The sequence below is a fragment of the Nuphar pumila genome, chromosome 2, assembly GCF_984573655.1.
Source record: "Nuphar pumila chromosome 2, dmNupPumi1.hap1.1, whole genome shotgun sequence".
NCBI lineage: Eukaryota > Viridiplantae > Streptophyta > Magnoliopsida > Nymphaeales > Nymphaeaceae > Nuphar > Nuphar pumila.
Window position 1 is genome coordinate 99,450,014 of NC_143250.1, and position 15,529 is coordinate 99,465,542.

Genomic DNA, 15,529 nt, shown 5'->3' on the forward strand with positions numbered 1-15,529 from the left:
GGGGAGCTTGTGGATACTTGGATGTTGACTACATAGCCTATCTTTGGTTTGAAGCTTATAAGGTATCTGTTGGACAATGTTGTGTATGTAGCAAATATAAATTTGAGGTGCCTAAAGAGACGTTAAACTTGGTTTATGTTGTAGATTTTATTTTCTATCAACTGGGGCCACAAGCACTGAGTTCTTTAGGAAATGGATTTGAAGGTGAAGGAGTTCAAGTTGTACAATTCAATTCATAGTGTAACTTGCGCATATAAGAACGTTTGCATCATAGTAAGTTAAGATTACTTATTTAAACATGATCTTATTTGTCTCTCGTACTTGATAGGTTTAATATTTTGTTGCAGGCTATTATTTATAGTATGGATGAGCTACAACTGTTACTATGAGTGGATGGTCTCACTTGTGGATGATACTCCTCAGCAAAAAAATAAATAATTATTTTTCATATATGTTTGTTAATTTAATTAATGTTCTATACATGTTGTTTACTTGGAATATGATTGTTATAGGTATAACCGTTGTATACTTGTCATTTTATACATATAATACTTGGGCAAAAATGAGGAATTGACATTCACCTAGGTACATATTTATATGTCCTTGTTCATAATATTTATGAGAGGTAAGCTATATTAGTTGTTTGCTAATAATAAATTTTTTAGAATAATGTCACAAACTATGAGAATCATATAATCTCATTTTATAAGAAAATGAGGAAGGCTACTGAGGAGGAAAAAATAAAAAAAGATTGCAGTAGAAAACGACAAAGACCAAAAAGGCAGAGGTTGTAGAAACTTAGGTTGTGGAGACAGAGGCTGCATAGATGGATGATTCAGAACTGTGGAAAATTTTGAGGACTATATATTGATTAATACTGTAATTTATGAATTATCCAACTTTATGGATGCAAATTATGAGTTTAAATTTATTCTTTGAATATTTCACATTTAATTGAGCCAGAACTTATAGTTGATTATTTTTTTCATATTTAATGAGTTTGAATTTGTCAAACTTTATGAATTGTCAAACTTTAAGGATGTAAATTATGAGTTTCATCATTGTTCTTTAAATATTTTAGGTTTAATATTTTGCAAATTTTGTATGTTTAAAAATGACGTGCAAAACATAGAAAAATAACATAATTAGGTGAAAATCATATTTATTCATCATTGTTCACAAATTTTTTTGCAGAATTTTGCATAATCCTCATTCTTATTATTAAAATTCACATATATTTGTTAAAATCACATATAATCATTATTCATCGTTGTTCACAAAAATATGTTGTTTTACTCTTTTATTTGCGAAGTTACAATTAAAGAAAGTTCACATAAGTTATATTTGCACGCTTTATGAGGACAACAAAAAATAATATACAAATATATACTTAAGCGAGGGTTACAAAAAGAATATTTGCATGGTATCCAACGACTTTGATATTTAAATATGTGATTTTACTAAGATATTTGCAAAGTTACGATTATAAGGAGGTTTACAAAACTTATTTTTGTGCACTTCATGAATATCACAAAAATATAGGTGGAAACATGCATTCAAGTGACAGTTAAAGAAAGGAGAAGGGTAGTTCACACATTTTTTCGCAACTTTGGTATAAAATATGCGATTTTACTAAAGTATTTGCAATTTTATGATTAACAGAGAAGACCGCTTAAATAACATAATTTTTTATGCACATCTTGAGGACTGCAAAAAAATATGTATGAATATACATTTAAGTGAGGTTTTGTCTTAGTCGACGGGCATAATGATATATCGTGCAAAGTTTGTAAGGTTCACGTGTGCAAAGGATAAAAAGGTCTTAGAAAGTTTTCTATTTGCGGTTTTAAACAGTGGGTGGATTTAAAAAAATTTAGAGCATTTGAAAAAACATGTCATATTTATCGTATAAAACGATCAATATATATAACAAAAAATGTGCCTATTAGTATAGTCTTATGTCAATCTATGGGTTTATTTATAACTAAGTGGCTTCACTAGGTTCATGATATAATTTGGACAATATACCAGTTAAATGAATGGAACTGTAACTTGGGTGACTTTTAGTGCTTTAGATTATATGGGTGTTTTTTGGATTCAACACACAACTTAAAGTAATGGAGCTCTAAATGGGTCTCATTTTAATATATATTAAGACTTTTTCAAAGATATGGAACATTAATGCATGATGCGTTCATCCTTTTATTTTATAAACCATGTTAAGATAGTATCATATGAGAGCAGTTATTGTAATATTGTATATGACGTTATATTCAATTCCCACGACACATCACACTTGGGAACCCACAAAAATCCCCCAAGGGGGGTATGGATAAGGGTGGGCAGGGCCCACGCTGATCCACAGAGTATGTGGGCAGTGCCCACACTGACCCTGGGTGGGCACTCATGCTCGACGCCCCAACCCAAAGGGAGCCACTCCCTTTGGGCTCCTCCATATCCTAACAATGCTCTCTCTCTGGCCCTCCCCGCGACCCCATGGTGCAGGCCCACAAGGAGCCCCACTCTCTCCTCACCTTTTGGCCCTCCCCGGTTTTACTTTTTGTTTTCAATTAGCATAATGTATTGTTAGGGTTTAGGTTTTTTATTTAATTATTTTCTGAAATAGCATGAATGGTTTTAGGATTTTGTGTGTTATTTTTTAATTAGCATTAGGCATGAATGATGAATGAATGATTTTTTGTTAGAATATTAAGGGTTTTATTTATTTTTTTAGTTATCATAAATATGCAATTTCTTTTAGAATTTTGGGTATTGATTTGGATTTTTTCAAATAACATGAATATATAATGAAGTTTTTAGGGTTTTTTGTCTGCTATTTTCTTTTTAATTATCATTAAGCATGATTCCATTATTAAATGCTTGATTTTGGTTATCAAACTCCTAAATCTTTGATTTTTGTTAGGATTTATGTCTTTTATTTTGGTTTTTCAAATTACAAATATTTAATTAATTTTTTTCTTCAACTAGCATATCAATAATGTAATGTTTGTTTGGATCTAAGGTTTTTATTTGGTTTTTTATAGAATAAAAAATTTATTTAGTTAATGGTTTTAAGGTGTGTGTGTGTAATTACCATTAGGCATGAATGCATGAATATTATGTGATTTGTTTTTGGTTAGAATATTAAGGGTTTTTATTATTTAATTGTAAATGCATAATTTATAATGTTTGCATGGATTAGGGTTTTTTTAATGATGTAAATGTTTAGTTTATAGTTTTAAGATTTTTATGTTTTTTAAATGCCATTGGATATGAATCCATGAATATTGTGTGATTTGATTTCAGTTAGAATATTAGGTTTTTTTATCACCTATCATAAATGAATCATTTATGATGTTTTATAGAAAATAGGGTTTTGATTTGTTTTTTTGAAACATATTATTAGTAATTATTTTTCCTTTTTAACTTTGTATGTGTGCCCACCCTAGTTTAGAATCTTGGCTATGCCATTGGGCACATGAATGCTTTTCTAAGCATAGCATAAAAAGTAAACTGGTCAAAAGAGCATAACACCCTCTTCCACTGGTCATGGAATTTTCTTTTGTTCTTTTTAAATTGAATGAATTGTCCATGGATTCACATTTGACTGTGTCTGATACAGTCAAACTCGTGTGGTAACATTAATTGAGTCGTGTCATGTGTCAAAGTATTACCAAAACACATAATCATAATATTTTTGCAAGATTATAAAAAAACTGTCTTATTTTTATATCTTTAAGCCTATATTTTTTATTTTTTGTTTCTTTTGAGTAATTGATCGTGCATGTGGTGACACACACACACACACATATATATATATGACATTCATGAACTACCATGTGAATCTCCTTTTAGTAATTGATCGTCAAGGAGGTATGCAAATGTGTGGAGACATTCACATATATAATATGACATTCACAAGCTACCGTGCGAATCTTCTTTAAGTAACTGATCATCAAGGAGGTCCGCAAATGTGTGGACATTCACATAAATATAGTATGATATTCACGAGCTACCATGCAAATCTTCTTTAAGTAATTGATCGTCAAAGAGGTCTGTAAATGCGTGGTGACATTCATATATATATAATATAATATTAATGAGCTACCATGAGAATCTTCTTTAAACAACTGATCATCAAGCTAACAACTTAAAAATATTAGTGGGAGCATCCAAAGATCCAAATAATGCAACATGAGATTTTTGCAGACCTTCTTGATGATCAATTACTTAAAGGAGATTTTCATAGTAGCTCGTGAATGTCATACTATATACCTCCTTGACGATTAGTTACTTAAAGAAGATTCACATGGTAGCTTACGAATGTTGTACTATATATATGTGAATATCACTAAACATTTGTGGATCTCCTTGATGTTCAATTACTTAAAGAAGATTCACATGATAGCTTATGAATGTCATACTATATATATATATATATATATATATATTGTAAGGCCCACAATATTTATGGGAAAATGCAATATATGATGTGATTTAGTGTTGGAATTTCTTGTATGATTGTGAGGCTTTTGCATATAATTACACACACACACACACACACACACACACACACACACACACACACACACACACACACACACACACACATATATATACAAGGCCCTACATTGCATATATGAGATGTACGAAGCGATATGAACACAATCTACGATACATTAATTTCCTTGAACCCTAAATTCAATTCATAATATATAAGATTAGTCGAATCCCGAATCTAGGGCCTAGACAAGGTAAGAGCCTCGTTATTTCATGTGAATTAGTGGAAAGCATATATCGATAGGAAATGAGTCATAATGGAAACAATTTTAGCAAGAGATGGAAATTAAAAAAAACGTGCCTTGAAGATTTAGTTGTAATTGGGAATTTAAATATATATATATATATTTCGTTTTGGCTTTAGGTCCGACTAGGGGGTTAACCCAAGCCCTAGGTCGACCCATTTTTTGATGTTAGAGGCTTTGGTGGACCAACTGGTCAAGGGTTGACCAAGCTGGGCGGTGGCATGGAGGTAAATATGCATCTTTTATTGAAAGAATGCCATGGATTGGCCAAGTGGGTGACAGTTCATGGCATTCTTGTGAAAAAATTTGTAGAGCTTGAATGTCGTGCTCCTATTGGCTGATGGGGGGCGGTAGCCTTGGGGCTCCCATTGTATTTTTTCTAAGCTTTCAATGGCATTACAAAACCTTAATGAGTGGATTTTTTGAAAACTTTTTGAAAGAATTTTAAAACACATAAAACGTGTGGCCTTCTTGGGCAGCCATCATGGTATTTTCAAATATGCCATGGCATGGAGGAGCGTGAAAGCATCCCCAGCCCTCCATCCTCCTTGCTCAATCCCCACCGTTCATCTTGTCCCCTCCCCTTACTTAAGCCTTCAAGAAAGGGAGAGGGGCCATTCCCAATGATTTTTCCTCTCTTTTCTTCTCTCTCACTCTCCCTCTCTCTCCCATTCTCCTTGTTATCCCTCCTCTTTTCTTCTCCACCCAAAACCGTGGTGTGTGTGTGAAAGTGAGAGGGTGTTGGACACCATTTTCGTGGAGCTCCTAAGCATCTCCATCAAATTCGTTCCTCCCTCTCCATTCGAACAATCTGAGGTGAAGCATGCAACTTCATGTTTTCATTTAACTTTTTGGAAAAATTGTAGATAGTAAAAGCATGAAACCAAGCGTGTCAGATGCATCCGTGGTGTGCACGACTCTTGGTGAATTAGATATGCTATTTCATTGTTGGGTGATGCATTGAGTACCCCTCTATTTCGATCCATGAGAGAGGAGGGGACTCTAAGCAAACGATTCTGTTTTGGTTCCGCATATCTCATTTTCCCCATGCTAGCGCCAAGATTAAAAGAAATTTCGTGTATATGCTCTTAGTAGTTACGTTCAGCTCATGTAACTTCATTTTTTTTTGAGCTTCATCCAACTCATGTTCTCAATCGTCTTACACTTCTTTTGGTTTTGTTTTTTTCTATTTGCATGCAATGGTAGAAGTATAAGTCCGAGTTTTTTTTTAGGTATGTCAGACATGTCCCCAATCCCTCTCTCTGTCATAGGGACGACTGGGGCATTTCGCGAACCCAACTATGGGCTGCGGTGTTGGATTGGGGTATATATATATATATATTTGTTGTTCTCTTTTCTTGTTTGTAGGGTTCGGTTGGTCTGTTTACCCTACTGGGACAGACTCAACTAGGTGCACCCTGGTTCGAGTAGGGCTCGGCCAGGTGCACCCAGCCCACCTTAGCCCTCACCCTTGGTGCGCAGCAGGTCGCCGGGTGCTAGCCACACCCGGGTAGCCCTGCTGGCCTGGGCACCTGGTTCGGTCCAATGTCTTATGACAGTGCTGGTCTGAACCGTGGGTTCAGACCAGGGTTTTCGTCAGGCCCTGTGGTCTGGTCCAAAGGACCAGACCCAATGGCCAACCATTTCCTCCCTTCGGTTTGCCTTGGAGCAACAACTAGCCATGGTCTCTTGCCATGGTCCTGCTACTACCTGGCAGCACTTGGTCTGAACATTGAGTTCAGACCAGGGTTGGTTCTGACCTGAGGGCTGGTCTAGAGGACTAGGCCCCATCTCCCCATCGCTTTCGCCTTAGGCGCAGTAGCCGGCGCCGGGTACTAGTGCACCTAGATGGCCTAGCCATGCCCCTTTCTTGCCTTGGACCAGGCTGCACTTAGGGTGCAACACCTGATCTGAACCCTTGGGTTCAGACCAGGGTTCTGTGTGACCCATATGGTCTGGTCTGACAAGATCGAACCCTGTGGTCTCCCTCGCATTGCCTTTTCCCTTGCCGCAACCTGTTAAGAGATAAAAAGAGAAAAATGTTTTAAAAGAGAAAGTTTTATAAGAGCGTAAAACTAGCGATTTAAGTGTTTCGTATACGCTGTCCAACAACCCCGGTTTGGACACTTGGCACAAATCATGCATTGTCCAGACCCGTGGCTTATGGCCTTCTAAGTCGCCATTGGTGTTTTGGGCTTGTCGGCACTAGGGGTGGCAATCGGGTGGAGTTGGCGGGTCAACATACCTCAACCCGAACCAGACCCGTTTATTAAATGGGTCGGTTGTGGCAAACACGAACCCGACCCGTTTAATAAACGGGTAACCCGACACAACCCGCCAACCCATTTAATAAATGGGTTGGGTCGGGTAAACGGGTTTTCAGGTTCGCGGGTTGACGAATCGGGTTGGCAGGTAGGCAGGTTGGCAGGTCGGGTTGACAGGTTGACGGGTTGACCCACCCGCCTAACCCGTTTATTAAACGGGTCAGCCGGATTGGCGGGTTGGCATACCCCCAACCCGAACCCGACCTGTTTAATAAATGGGTTATGCGGGTCGACCCGTTTATTAAACGGGTTGGCTTAAGCGCAACCCGACCCCACCTAAGAGGCGGGTTGGCGGGTCGTGTCAGAAATTGCCACCCCTAGTCGGCACTTTGTGCCTCGTGCTTGACATATTCGAGTGGCTGAATGTGTGGTGGGCCTGGAGTGACTCCGTTAGCTTTCTCGCTGCCCTGTGTTAGCAACCTTGTGGTGAGTAGTTTGGTGAGCAGTACGCTGCCCACACATACACTTCTTTATCTTCGTCTTATGTTTTAGCCTTTTCATCGCAAACTATTGTTTGTGCATCGTTATTTCCTGCAAGTGCGATGACCAACCATGGAAATTCCAATGTAATTCCCATAAGTATGGGAATATTCCAATATGCCTTTCCCAACACTTGTGTGTGTGTGTGTTGATGTCACAGAGTTTCCTATGCAAATGGACCCACTATGCAAAATTTGTCGAAGTATGATGTTGAAATACGCTCACTTGGAAATTCGTACTTATGGTTCTCTCTCAAAGCATTCGATGCTTGTTTTAGCTTGAAAGACCTGGAATTTATGAATAAGTTATGCGATCTAAGTTTCGTATCACTTAAGAATGTTGAAATGAGTTTTCATAGATATACGTACGTACCATTGCTTCTGTTTGATACTTGTGCGAGAGACTTGAGATTATGTGGCTTTTAATTTCGCACATGCACGATGGCACATCTTGACACATATATCATCAATTTTGTACATCGAGTGTTACATTTCAGTACTTGTGCTCGTTATATTGAAGAATGCATAGAATGCACACTACACATTCGATGAAACTTATGATTGAGACTTGAACACCATAGGGTATGAGCAATACACTTGTGTTTTTTTGACTTGGCTGGAATCTTTAGGCGATGGTCCCATGTTCGTGAGTGAGCTCACATATGCCTATACCTTAGAAATAAAAAAGATTAATTGGAGTTATGATCGCCTTCACAGGCGATGTGCTCTTTGTTGGCTGTGTGAGGTTGCACATGTGAATGGGCAGGCTAAGTCCTCGTTTGCGTACCCTACGGGGACCACGAGACATAAATACCTCAGAAGGAGGTATGACTTATCAACCAGCCTAAGAAAGATAAACCATCGCGCTCCATTCACAAAATGATTCACCTTAGAGAGGGTGAATGGTACAACCCTGAGTGACTAATCGTTACTACAACATATGTTTTTATAGGAGCTGAGGCGTCCTTTGACCTCCAGTCACTCAAAGTTAGGGAAGTCAAGGTGACCTTTTAAGGTATCTCACTACTGCAGTAGTATGGATTGCAATCCTTTATCTATGTGTGAGTTTCTCTTACCTGTGGGTGCCCGCATGAGGTTTGACTCGGTTTGTAGCATCTCCGGTTACTACACTCAAATTTGAATAACAGACATCGAGTGCATGTCTCATAGAATGTGAGGTTCCTTTGCGTACTGGAAGGGGTAATCAGAAGAACATAATTACACAACTAACTTATTTTAGTTGTTCCTTTACTTGCTTACGTTGTTATCATTCTCGTACTGCCTTACTTGTTGCTCCTTAGTTACTCGTCGTTCAATAGTTGTATAGTTTTTTATTCTGTTACTACGACCTATTGCACTTGTTACTTCCATGTTACTTAGACTTGTAGCACGTGCACTTACTTGACACATGAATATATATCTGTTGCTTCACATGTTTTCATATTATATGCCTTTTTTCTTTGAAAGATGGATATATGATTTTGTTGTTCTTCATTAACTTGCAAGAGTTTTGACCCCGTTTTATGGGGATGTAGGTGATGAGTAAGTACAATTGCGATGCGATGGCACACAGTCTGAAGGCTTGGGGACCCACACTTAGCTGCAGATTCTGACTTCTTTTTGGGTTTTGGGGTTTGAGGGGATTTTCCTCTCGTTTTGAGAGACTGTGAGAATTGTTGTATATTGTCTCATTTTGTACTTTTAAACACTTAGAGTTTATATATTTTAGACTTTTATTTTCGTATGTATAACTCACTGTGGTCCGCTCAGACTTGCGGCCTTTTCACCTTTGTTTACCCCTTTCTTTTGTCTTTCCACTATTTGTCATAAAATAATTTTAAAAAAAAAAGTTTTGCTAAAAAAAATCAAAGGATTTTTTCAAAGTCAGGGTTTGGGATGTCATATATATATATATATATATATATATATATATATATATATATATATATATATATATGTGTGTGTGTGTGTGTGTGTGTGTGTGTGTGTGTGTGTGTGTGTGTGTGTCTGTGTGTGTGTGAAGGTCACCACATATTTATGCACCTCCTTGACGATCAATTACTTAAAAAAGATTCACATGATACCTCATGAATTTTGTGCTATATATATGCGAATGTCCCCACATATTTGTGAACCTCCTTGATGATCAATTACTTAAAAGAGATTCATATGGTAGCTCATGAATACTGTACAATATATATGCAAACCTCCTTGATGATCAATTACTTAAAAGAGATTCACATGGTTACTCATGAATGTCATTATATATATATATGAATGTCACCACACATTTGCAAACTTTCGTGACGTTAGTTCTTTAACAAATATTCACATCATAGCTCACAAATGTTGTACTATATATATGTGAATATCTCCACACATTTACGAACATCTTTGACGATCAATTACTTAAAAAAGATTCACATGGTAGATTGCAAATGTCATTATATATATATATATATATATATATATATATATATATATATATATATATATATATATATATATATATATATATATATATATATATATAGAGGTTCGTTATGCGAGGGCAAGGGTTGCCTACCTCAAGACCAAATACCAGCTTGGGGATGATCCCTGCTCATGGAACCCATTTTTCCCTTGTTGTATTTGCTCAATTACATGATCCATCTGGTGTATAGCTTGGCTGGAGTTTAGCTCAAGAATTCAAGGGTCAGATGATGTTGCTTCCACCTGCGCTTGGAGGTGCTCTGCATCAAGTGTATTCACAGTCTCATCTTTTTATTTCTTTCTCACTGATCCGTGCTAGCTTCTCCTGTCCAATTGTCTATGTCCCGATGCTTTGCATGGCTGGTACTCTAGGACCAGATCCTCACTCATGACAGCCTGTGTAAGAGAGGGATCCACTTGGTTAGTGTTATGTGTGGCAGCACAGTTGAGGTGAGTATCGGAATCAGACCTGTATCGTTTGGCCAATGATTTAGGTGTATCAACCGAAACCGATACTCAAGTATCATTCTAAATTGGCCAAAAAATAATAAAAAATATTATGTCTCTCATAATGTGACACGTGTTAAAACCATTAAAATAATATTAAAAAACAATTTTAAGCTAATTTTTCATTTATTAAAAATTAGCCAATTCAGGTCAGTATCATATCGATTTTCTGGTGATACGACACTTATCAACCGATACAAGCCGATACACACTGACACTGACAACATTGGTTGAGACATCATCGCACCTCCTATGGGGCTGCAGTTTTTCCCAACATCTCTTAAGTGTGTCATGGCACCTTCCCTACTTCCTGTCCAAGACAATTCATTTGCTAAGTATCTCTTCATTAAGCTCACCTCACCGAACTCCTCAAAAAGGTGGTCATTTATTTGGAGGTGCTGGTGCTCACTGCTTGGTAGACCATCTGAAAAGAAAGGAATAGTAGAATTTTCAGAGGCGCCTTCTTATCCTTCCATGCCATACTTAGGCAGATGTTCTCCGACGTTCTGCTTGTGGCAACATCAAGTGGGGTACCAAAAACATCGCCAAAGATCCAGCCTGGTCAGGGCTACTAGTCGCTGAATGCCTCGATCTTTTTATCTCTTTATGAGTTTCTCTTCAAAAGAAAACAAAAGATGCAATGTATATGAATGGTTTCCATTGGGTGGGTGAAGGTGCTACTGGATGTATATATTTTAAAAGTGAAAAATGACGTACAGGTAATTTGATGTGATTTTTGAAAACCCTACAATTTTTGATATTCTCCTGATGTTCATAATCACAAATATTAGACATCATTAGAACACTTCTACCTTTTGCAAATGCGAATTTAGGCATTTTTGCAATAAAATTATACCTCCCATCGAATTTGTTTAACACCCACTTAAATCCAGAATCACAGGCTTTTTTATGTGAATTTAGACCTCACCAACTCACATAAATTTATTTGTAAAATCTTGATAAATCTGAAACCACCAACATCACAAATATCTACTTTTTGCATATATTTCATATTTCGCTTACCACTAATTTTGCAAATAGCTTACTTTTCGCATACAATTCTCAAAATCACATAAATTGATGTACAAAACCGCACTTGCCGCTAATCACCAAATTCACAAATATCTTACTTATTCACGTATATGACACAATATCACATAAATTTATAACTAATTTTGCATTTTGCGAAACCCACTAAATTCACAAATATTTTATTTATTCATATTGTGAATAGCTTTATATCGCAAATATCTGACAGTGGTATTTGTGAAACCATGACACATGCGATATTGCTTATTTGTTGTGAAATATTTTTCTTGAATCATATATAAACTTGTTGTGGTCCCCAACTTGATTATGTTTTCATATTCTTTTTTTTTGTCTTTTGTCCCCTACCTGCTTTTCTTCCAATAACTATTTCTGTCAAATATTTCTCACAACTATTCATTAAAGGCATTTCATCGTTGAACCACCGACGACATGTTTTTCTGGTAAGCACAGTGTGCCTTTTTGTTTAACGGCTCAATCAAACACTGCTCAATTTTGTTTAATGACTAAATAAAACAATGTTCACTTTTGTTTTTTTAAATGCTTTTTGAAATGCAAATATGTTGTTTTTTTTGCAATGTTTGTTCAATATTCTCTGTATTGTTATTGTAGAAAAATTTAAATCTATTTATTAATACAATATGACCAATAAGAAAAAGACTTTGTCGAAGGAAACCACACCCACATCATCTGAAATTTCTCAAGCACAACAACAAAAGTCAACGAAGAAGTATGAACTAAACTAGGTCATCCTGGTAGTTGGGAAGCACAACTTAGTGTAGATAAGTGGGTAGAGAAGAAGTTACATCCATTGCCAAAAATGTGGGTGGCCGGCGTTTTTTACAAAAAATGCACCATCGATAATCACATACAATTGCATTCAAGCAGTGAGCTAGAAAAAAAACCTGAATTATCGTACAATAAACAACTATAAATTTCAAAATAACCCATATTTAAGGCAGAATGTATAGAAAAAGTTAAGCAGTTTGTAGGCACATTCTTGTCTCCCATCCTTAAAACATCAATCTTGTCTCCCATCCCTAAAACATCTAAGGAGGGAGAGGGTGACTCATTGGCTGGCTATGAGGTTGTTGCTAACCTTAATGCTTGAAAAAATGAAACTGGAAATGCGATCGCCTATAGTGGTAGTGGTGAGATGGCTGAGGAAGTACCTAACCAAAGAGCTGAGGTTAATGTGGACCCTTCTCAAGAAGAAGATATAAGTGATGGTCATGTGGTTGGGTCGGAAGTGAACACCGCTCAGAAGTTTGATGTTGTTGTCCATACGCAGGAGAAAGTGCATGTTTTGACGAAGAGGTCATAGTGGAAAAGAAGATCAGATGCTCGTGGACAAGTAAAAATTCATTGCAATTGACTGATTTCATTGATCAAATTGATATATATATAATTTTAATTAATAAAATCAATCAATTAGAATGAATTTTTATATTTTACGCACATACATGACAGAATCTGAATTTATATATATATATATATATATATATATATTGCTATTATACATGAATGCAATTGATTAGTTTGTCATGTATGAGTGCAAAATATAAAAATTTATTTTAATTGATTAATTTTATTGATTTTATATATATATATATACATGAATGCAATTGATTTATTTGTCATGTATGTGTACAAAATATAGAAAATCATTCTAATTGATTGATTTTATTTATTAAATTGATATATATATATATATATATCAATTTAATCAATAAAATCTACTATACATGAATATAATTGATTAGTTTGTTATGTATGTGTGCAAAATATAGAAAATCATTAAAATTGATTGATTTGAGTAAGATTAATTTGGATTGCAAGATTCTCAACCAATTGATTCAGAATGGTCAACATCATGCATGCACCGGTTCTACTGGAACCAAGAACAACAATGGTTTTTAGCACTAATAGAGAAAGCGATGAAGTTGTTGGATTGAATGCATTTTTGCAATTTTTTGAAGATCATACAATGAATTATCTGTCACCCCCTCTTATAGGCCATTGTGCAATTTTGAAATCTAGCAACCAACACATTCCAGTTCAAAAATCTTGAGATGACAATCACGTTAGAAGACATGACATGAATAGCTAAATTGAAGTGCCATGGAGAGCCAATTTGTGGACAACTGTGAGAAAATTTCAAGCAGTTGTATGATATTTATTTGCAAGTAGATGATGATGCATTGTGAAGCAGATAAGATGAAGTTTTCATGTCTTGATCAATTGTAACCCCAGTAAGGTAAGGACGATAAAGACAAAACTGTCATGTGTTGGAGGGAAGGGTGGTAGTAGGATGGACTAGACGGTGAGAGTATTATTGATATACTTGTTTGGCTCATGCTTATTTGACATTGGTGGAAAGTCACTCTATGCATCATGCATCAAACTGTTGAAAAACCTAGATCGCGTCGATCACTACAGATGGGGAGCAGTCGCACTTGCATACTTGTATGCAAGTTTGAGTAGCATAACGAGCAGAAGAAAAAAACTTGCTAAGATGTTGGTGTTGTTGGAGGTATTTATTCCTTCATTGTACTTAAACTTTTGATTTATAGTTATTCTTATACTTACATACTGTGTTTTGATAAATAGTATGTATTAATCCTTGTTAATCATTATTATGCAGGTTTGGATATGGGAACACATATCCATTGAAAGGCTTCACATGTGTGACGTTGCCCATGAATTTTCATGTGCCGTAATATGGAGTTGGTCATGTAACGAAGAGGGCCTTGATCAAAGATTGGTGGGTCATCACATGTCACGTGCTAGAAGAGATGACTCTTGCACTTGAAAAAATTCGCATGCTAAAGAATATAGTATGTACTCAAGAAGATATGATACGTACTCAAGATAGCCTTTTAAAGAACACAAATAAGGTCATTGAGGAGCTACGATTGCGACAATCATAACATCCTCAACCATAAAAAAATATTTGATTATTTTTATTTTTTTGTATATATTCGAAGATCAACATTGTAACTCATTGACTTACTCATAGATTGATATATAATGTTATTTGAAGGTTTCTATGAATGATTTTTTTTAAAGTCATTTGTTTGTCATTGATTTGTATATAATGTCATTTGAATGTTTCTATGAATGAATTTTTATATATAGTCATTTGTTTGTTATTAATTTGTATATAATGTCATTGATTGAATGTTTAAATGATTTGAATGTAAAACTGAAACCGTTGTTGAATGTTTAAATGGTTTGAATGTAAAATTGAAACCACTGTTGAATGTTTAAATAATTTGAATGTTCAAATTGAAAACACTCTTGAATGATTTGTATATAACGTCATTGTTTATATGTTTTCAAATAATTTGAATGGTTAAATGATTTGAATGTCTATTTGCTTACATTCACTGTTACTTGGTTTGTTATATGCGAAATCCACAATGAGTTTATATATGATTTGAGAAATTCACAAACAATAAAAATTTTGCATATTTGCCATAACTTCTCAAATATATAAGGACAATATTACGTTATCTAGAGATTCACAAATAATTTCATGCGAGAGCGTTCAATATATGCGGAACATAAGCTATTTGAGAAATTAGTTGTAGGAGTTTCGCAAATATATTTATGTGAAATATGAAATATATGCGAAAAAGTAGGATATTGGCAATTTTTGTGATTTTATTTTCACCAAGATTTTGCTGATAAATTTATGTGAGTTTGTGAGGTCTAAATTTGCATATATAAACCTGTAATTCTGGATTTAAGTAGGTGTTGGACATATTCGACATGCGGTATAATTTTATGAAAAAAATGCTTAATTTCAGTTGCGATAAATAAAAATGTCTTAACGATGTCAAATATTTATGCTTTTAGACATCAAGAGAATATTAAAAATTGAAGCATTTTT